Genomic DNA, 6,000 nt, shown 5'->3' on the forward strand with positions numbered 1-6,000 from the left:
AAGTCAATGAGATGCAAATGAGGTGATCATTCCCCACCAGCCAGGGGGCCAAAAAAGGGCCAAAGTGTCAAGCAAAGGCAACAACCTCAAACAAACCAAGAAAGCAGCGACACGACACAGGGAAGGTGGCATCCTTCCCCCACAAGGGGGAGCCAAAGGCCACATCTGCCTGCTTTGAGCTTCTCCAAAGTCTCACTTTGGCTCAGCAGAGCATCTTTAGTGTTCTGTCTTTGACCATAGGAAATCAGGGGAAAGCGCGAACGCAGTCCCCCACTACCACAAATTATGCAGTCGAGTTTCCCGCATTTGGGGAAATCGCAGGGGTCAGCACACCCGGAGTGCAATGGATGAGCCTCACCCTGGGAGAACCACCTTAGTGATCATGGTATCTCCCCTGCCAGGTAAGTATGAGTTGGGGCCCGCCGGCCCGACGAGCGCCCCTCCGACGCAGCTCCCCAACATCGCGGAGTCTCGGGCCCGAAAGGGAGGGGGCGGGGGTGGCGTTCGGCACAGACCGCACGGAGGCTCCTCGAGTGGGAGGCGCCGGTCGCTCCCGACGCCCACTCCGCCCCCCCCCCAGGGCAGGCCGAGCTCAAGTCCAAAGCCGCCCAAGATGCACAGCAGCAGCCTGAGTCATTTGCATAGAGGAGCGTTGGCTCCGCCCCAGCAGCCTCACGCTGCTGCGCTGGCCTGAGAACATGCTGTAGACAGCTCGAGCTCCAGCTGCCGGCCGGCACCCTCTCGTGACTCGCTCATCTCCGCTCAAGAGGATGCACGCTGGAGGGAGGCTCAAGGGCAGGAGGCCCAAACCGCAGCAGATAGCCGCGCACCAGCGGCCCACTCACAGGTCCAGCTCCAGCCCGAAGGCTGCGAGATGGGGATGCTGCAGGTGCCCTCCCGTGAGCGAGCGGGCGGGCCTGCCTGCCCCTGCAGACAAGCAGAGCAAGCCATGTCGTCACCAAGTCAATGAGATGCAAATGAGGTGATCATTCCCCACCAGCCAGGGGGCCAAAAAAGGGCCAAAGTGTCAAGCAAAGGCAACAACCTCAAACAAACCAAGAAAGCAGCGACACGACACAGGGAAGGTGGCATCCTTCCCCCACAAGGGGGAGCCAAAGGCCACATCTGCCTGCTTTGAGCTTCTCCAAAGTCTCACTTTGGCTCAGCAGAGCATCTTTAGTGTTCTGTCTTTGACCATAGGAAATCAGGGGAAAGCGCGAACGCAGTCCCCCACTACCACAAATTATGCAGTCGAGTTTCCCGCATTTGGGGAAATCGCAGGGGTCAGCACACCCGGAGTGCAATGGATGAGCCTCACCCTGGGAGAACCACCTTAGTGATCATGGTATCTCCCCTGCCAGGTAAGTATGAGTTGGGGCCCGCCGGCCCGACGAGCGCCCCTCCGACGCAGCTCCCCAACATCGCGGAGTCTCGGGCCCGAAAGGGAGGGGGCGGGGGTGGCGTTCGGCACAGACCGCACGGAGGCTCCTCGAGTGGGAGGCGCCGGTCGCTCCCGACGCCCACTCCGCCCCCCCCCCAGGGCAGGCCGAGCTCAAGTCCAAAGCCGCCCAAGATGCACAGCAGCAGCCTGAGTCATTTGCATAGAGGAGCGTTGGCTCCGCCCCAGCAGCCTCACGCTGCTGCGCTGGCCTGAGAACATGCTGTAGACAGCTCGAGCTCCAGCTGCCGGCCGGCACCCTCTCGTGACTCGCTCATCTCCGCTCAAGAGGATGCACGCTGGAGGGAGGCTCAAGGGCAGGAGGCCCAAACCGCAGCAGATAGCCGCGCACCAGCGGCCCACTCACAGGTCCAGCTCCAGCCCGAAGGCTGCGAGATGGGGATGCTGCAGGTGCCCTCCCGTGAGCGAGCGGGCGGGCCTGCCTGCCCCTGCAGACAAGCAGAGCAAGCCATGTCGTCACCAAGTCAATGAGATGCAAATGAGGTGATCATTCCCCACCAGCCAGGGGGCCAAAAAAGGGCCAAAGTGTCAAGCAAAGGCAACAACCTCAAACAAACCAAGAAAGCAGCGACACGACACAGGGAAGGTGGCATCCTTCCCCCACAAGGGGGAGCCAAAGGCCACATCTGCCTGCTTTGAGCTTCTCCAAAGTCTCACTTTGGCTCAGCAGAGCATCTTTAGTGTTCTGTCTTTGACCATAGGAAATCAGGGGAAAGCGCGAACGCAGTCCCCCACTACCACAAATTATGCAGTCGAGTTTCCCGCATTTGGGGAAATCGCAGGGGTCAGCACACCCGGAGTGCAATGGATGAGCCTCACCCTGGGAGAACCACCTTAGTGATCATGGTATCTCCCCTGCCAGGTAAGTATGAGTTGGGGCCCGCCGGCCCGACGAGCGCCCCTCCGACGCAGCTCCCCAACATCGCGGAGTCTCGGGCCCGAAAGGGAGGGGGCGGGGGTGGCGTTCGGCACAGACCGCACGGAGGCTCCTCGAGTGGGAGGCGCCGGTCGCTCCCGACGCCCACTCCGCCCCCCCCCCAGGGCAGGCCGAGCTCAAGTCCAAAGCCGCCCAAGATGCACAGCAGCAGCCTGAGTCATTTGCATAGAGGAGCGTTGGCTCCGCCCCAGCAGCCTCACGCTGCTGCGCTGGCCTGAGAACATGCTGTAGACAGCTCGAGCTCCAGCTGCCGGCCGGCACCCTCTCGTGACTCGCTCATCTCCGCTCAAGAGGATGCACGCTGGAGGGAGGCTCAAGGGCAGGAGGCCCAAACCGCAGCAGATAGCCGCGCACCAGCGGCCCACTCACAGGTCCAGCTCCAGCCCGAAGGCTGCGAGATGGGGATGCTGCAGGTGCCCTCCCGTGAGCGAGCGGGCGGGCCTGCCTGCCCCTGCAGACAAGCAGAGCAAGCCATGTCGTCACCAAGTCAATGAGATGCAAATGAGGTGATCATTCCCCACCAGCCAGGGGGCCAAAAAAGGGCCAAAGTGTCAAGCAAAGGCAACAACCTCAAACAAACCAAGAAAGCAGCGACACGACACAGGGAAGGTGGCATCCTTCCCCCACAAGGGGGAGCCAAAGGCCACATCTGCCTGCTTTGAGCTTCTCCAAAGTCTCACTTTGGCTCAGCAGAGCATCTTTAGTGTTCTGTCTTTGACCATAGGAAATCAGGGGAAAGCGCGAACGCAGTCCCCCACTACCACAAATTATGCAGTCGAGTTTCCCGCATTTGGGGAAATCGCAGGGGTCAGCACACCCGGAGTGCAATGGATGAGCCTCACCCTGGGAGAACCACCTTAGTGATCATGGTATCTCCCCTGCCAGGTAAGTATGAGTTGGGGCCCGCCGGCCCGACGAGCGCCCCTCCGACGCAGCTCCCCAACATCGCGGAGTCTCGGGCCCGAAAGGGAGGGGGCGGGGGTGGCGTTCGGCACAGACCGCACGGAGGCTCCTCGAGTGGGAGGCGCCGGTCGCTCCCGACGCCCACTCCGCCCCCCCCCAGGGCAGGCCGAGCTCAAGTCCAAAGCCGCCCAAGATGCACAGCAGCAGCCTGAGTCATTTGCATAGAGGAGCGTTGGCTCCGCCCCAGCAGCCTCACGCTGCTGCGCTGGCCTGAGAACATGCTGTAGACAGCTCGAGCTCCAGCTGCCGGCCGGCACCCTCTCGTGACTCGCTCATCTCCGCTCAAGAGGATGCACGCTGGAGGGAGGCTCAAGGGCAGGAGGCCCAAACCGCAGCAGATAGCCGCGCACCAGCGGCCCACTCACAGGTCCAGCTCCAGCCCGAAGGCTGCGAGATGGGGATGCTGCAGGTGCCCTCCCGTGAGCGAGCGGGCGGGCCTGCCTGCCCCTGCAGACAAGCAGAGCAAGCCATGTCGTCACCAAGTCAATGAGATGCAAATGAGGTGATCATTCCCCACCAGCCAGGGGGCCAAAAAAGGGCCAAAGTGTCAAGCAAAGGCAACAACCTCAAACAAACCAAGAAAGCAGCGACACGACACAGGGAAGGTGGCATCCTTCCCCCACAAGGGGGAGCCAAAGGCCACATCTGCCTGCTTTGAGCTTCTCCAAAGTCTCACTTTGGCTCAGCAGAGCATCTTTAGTGTTCTGTCTTTGACCATAGGAAATCAGGGGAAAGCGCGAACGCAGTCCCCCACTACCACAAATTATGCAGTCGAGTTTCCCGCATTTGGGGAAATCGCAGGGGTCAGCACACCCGGAGTGCAATGGATGAGCCTCACCCTGGGAGAACCACCTTAGTGATCATGGTATCTCCCCTGCCAGGTAAGTATGAGTTTGGGGCCCGCCGGCCCGACGAGCGCCCCTCCGACGCAGCTCCCCAACATCGCGGAGTCTCGGGCCCGAAAGGGAGGGGGCGGGGGTGGCGTTCGGCACAGACCGCACGGAGGCTCCTCGAGTGGGAGGCGCCGGTCGCTCCCGACGCCCACTCCGCCCCCCCCCAGGGCAGGCCGAGCTCAAGTCCAAAGCCGCCCAAGATGCACAGCAGCAGCCTGAGTCATTTGCATAGAGGAGCGTTGGCTCCGCCCCAGCAGCCTCACGCTGCTGCGCTGGCCTGAGAACATGCTGTAGACAGCTCGAGCTCCAGCTGCCGGCCGGCACCCTCTCGTGACTCGCTCATCTCCGCTCAAGAGGATGCACGCTGGAGGGAGGCTCAAGGGCAGGAGGCCCAAACCGCAGCAGATAGCCGCGCACCAGCGGCCCACTCACAGGTCCAGCTCCAGCCCGAAGGCTGCGAGATGGGGATGCTGCAGGTGCCCTCCCGTGAGCGAGCGGGCGGGCCTGCCTGCCCCTGCAGACAAGCAGAGCAAGCCATGTCGTCACCAAGTCAATGAGATGCAAATGAGGTGATCATTCCCCACCAGCCAGGGGGCCAAAAAAGGGCCAAAGTGTCAAGCAAAGGCAACAACCTCAAACAAACCAAGAAAGCAGCGACACGACACAGGGAAGGTGGCATCCTTCCCCCACAAGGGGGAGCCAAAGGCCACATCTGCCTGCTTTGAGCTTCTCCAAAGTCTCACTTTGGCTCAGCAGAGCATCTTTAGTGTTCTGTCTTTGACCATAGGAAATCAGGGGAAAGCGCGAACGCAGTCCCCCACTACCACAAATTATGCAGTCGAGTTTCCCGCATTTGGGGAAATCGCAGGGGTCAGCACACCCGGAGTGCAATGGATGAGCCTCACCCTGGGAGAACCACCTTAGTGATCATGGTATCTCCCCTGCCAGGTAAGTATGAGTTGGGGCCCGCCGGCCCGACGAGCGCCCCTCCGACGCAGCTCCCCAACATCGCGGAGTCTCGGGCCCGAAAGGGAGGGGGCGGGGGTGGCGTTCGGCACAGACCGCACGGAGGCTCCTCGAGTGGGAGGCGCCGGTCGCTCCCGACGCCCACTCCGCCCCCCCCCAGGGCAGGCCGAGCTCAAGTCCAAAGCCGCCCAAGATGCACAGCAGCAGCCTGAGTCATTTGGCATAGAGGAGCGTTGGCTCCGCCCCAGCAGCCTCACGCTGCTGCGCTGGCCTGAGAACATGCTGTAGACAGCTCGAGCTCCAGCTGCCGGCCGGCACCCTCTCGTGACTCGCTCATCTCCGCTCAAGAGGATGCACGCTGGAGGGAGGCTCAAGGGCAGGAGGCCCAAACCGCAGCAGATAGCCGCGCACCAGCGGCCCACTCACAGGTCCAGCTCCAGCCCGAAGGCTGCGAGATGGGGATGCTGCAGGTGCCCTCCCGTGAGCGAGCGGGCGGGCCTGCCTGCCCCTGCAGACAAGCAGAGCAAGCCATGTCGTCACCAAGTCAATGAGATGCAAATGAGGTGATCATTCCCCACCAGCCAGGGGGCCAAAAAGGGCCAAAGTGTCAAGCAAAGGCAACAACCTCAAACAAACCAAGAAAGCAGCGACACGACACAGGGAAGGTGGCATCCTTCCCCCACAAGGGGGAGCCAAAGGCCACATCTGCCTGCTTTGAGCTTCTCCAAAGTCTCACTTTGGCTCAGCAGAGCATCTTTAGTGTTCTGTCTTTGACCATAGGA

The 6,000-nt window shown here is 61.7% G+C and overlaps 6 non-coding genes across 6 annotated transcripts; all 6 read right to left on the reverse strand.

Annotated features, from left to right (window-relative positions):
• Positions 1-245: 245 nt before the first annotated feature.
• On the reverse strand, positions 246-409 carry LOC143801210 (U1 spliceosomal RNA). Its single transcript, XR_013220838.1, has one exon. It is a non-coding gene; the product is annotated as a U1 spliceosomal RNA (small nuclear RNA).
• Positions 410-1,205: 796 nt separating this feature from the next.
• Positions 1,206-1,369, reverse strand: LOC143801211 (U1 spliceosomal RNA). Its single transcript, XR_013220839.1, has one exon. It is a non-coding gene; the product is annotated as a U1 spliceosomal RNA (small nuclear RNA).
• A 796-nt stretch (positions 1,370-2,165) lies between these two features.
• On the reverse strand, positions 2,166-2,329 carry LOC143801212 (U1 spliceosomal RNA). Its single transcript, XR_013220840.1, has one exon. It is a non-coding gene; the product is annotated as a U1 spliceosomal RNA (small nuclear RNA).
• A 796-nt stretch (positions 2,330-3,125) lies between these two features.
• On the reverse strand, positions 3,126-3,289 carry LOC143801213 (U1 spliceosomal RNA). Its single transcript, XR_013220841.1, has one exon. It is a non-coding gene; the product is annotated as a U1 spliceosomal RNA (small nuclear RNA).
• A 795-nt stretch (positions 3,290-4,084) lies between these two features.
• On the reverse strand, positions 4,085-4,248 carry LOC143801214 (U1 spliceosomal RNA). Its single transcript, XR_013220842.1, has one exon. It is a non-coding gene; the product is annotated as a U1 spliceosomal RNA (small nuclear RNA).
• A 796-nt stretch (positions 4,249-5,044) lies between these two features.
• LOC143801215 (U1 spliceosomal RNA) lies at positions 5,045-5,208 on the reverse strand. Its single transcript, XR_013220843.1, has one exon. It is a non-coding gene; the product is annotated as a U1 spliceosomal RNA (small nuclear RNA).
• Between the last annotated feature and the right edge of the window lie 792 nt (positions 5,209-6,000).

The sequence above is a fragment of the Ranitomeya variabilis genome, chromosome 1 (genome assembly GCF_051348905.1).
Source record: "Ranitomeya variabilis isolate aRanVar5 chromosome 1, aRanVar5.hap1, whole genome shotgun sequence".
NCBI classification, from domain to species: domain Eukaryota; kingdom Metazoa; phylum Chordata; class Amphibia; order Anura; family Dendrobatidae; genus Ranitomeya; species Ranitomeya variabilis.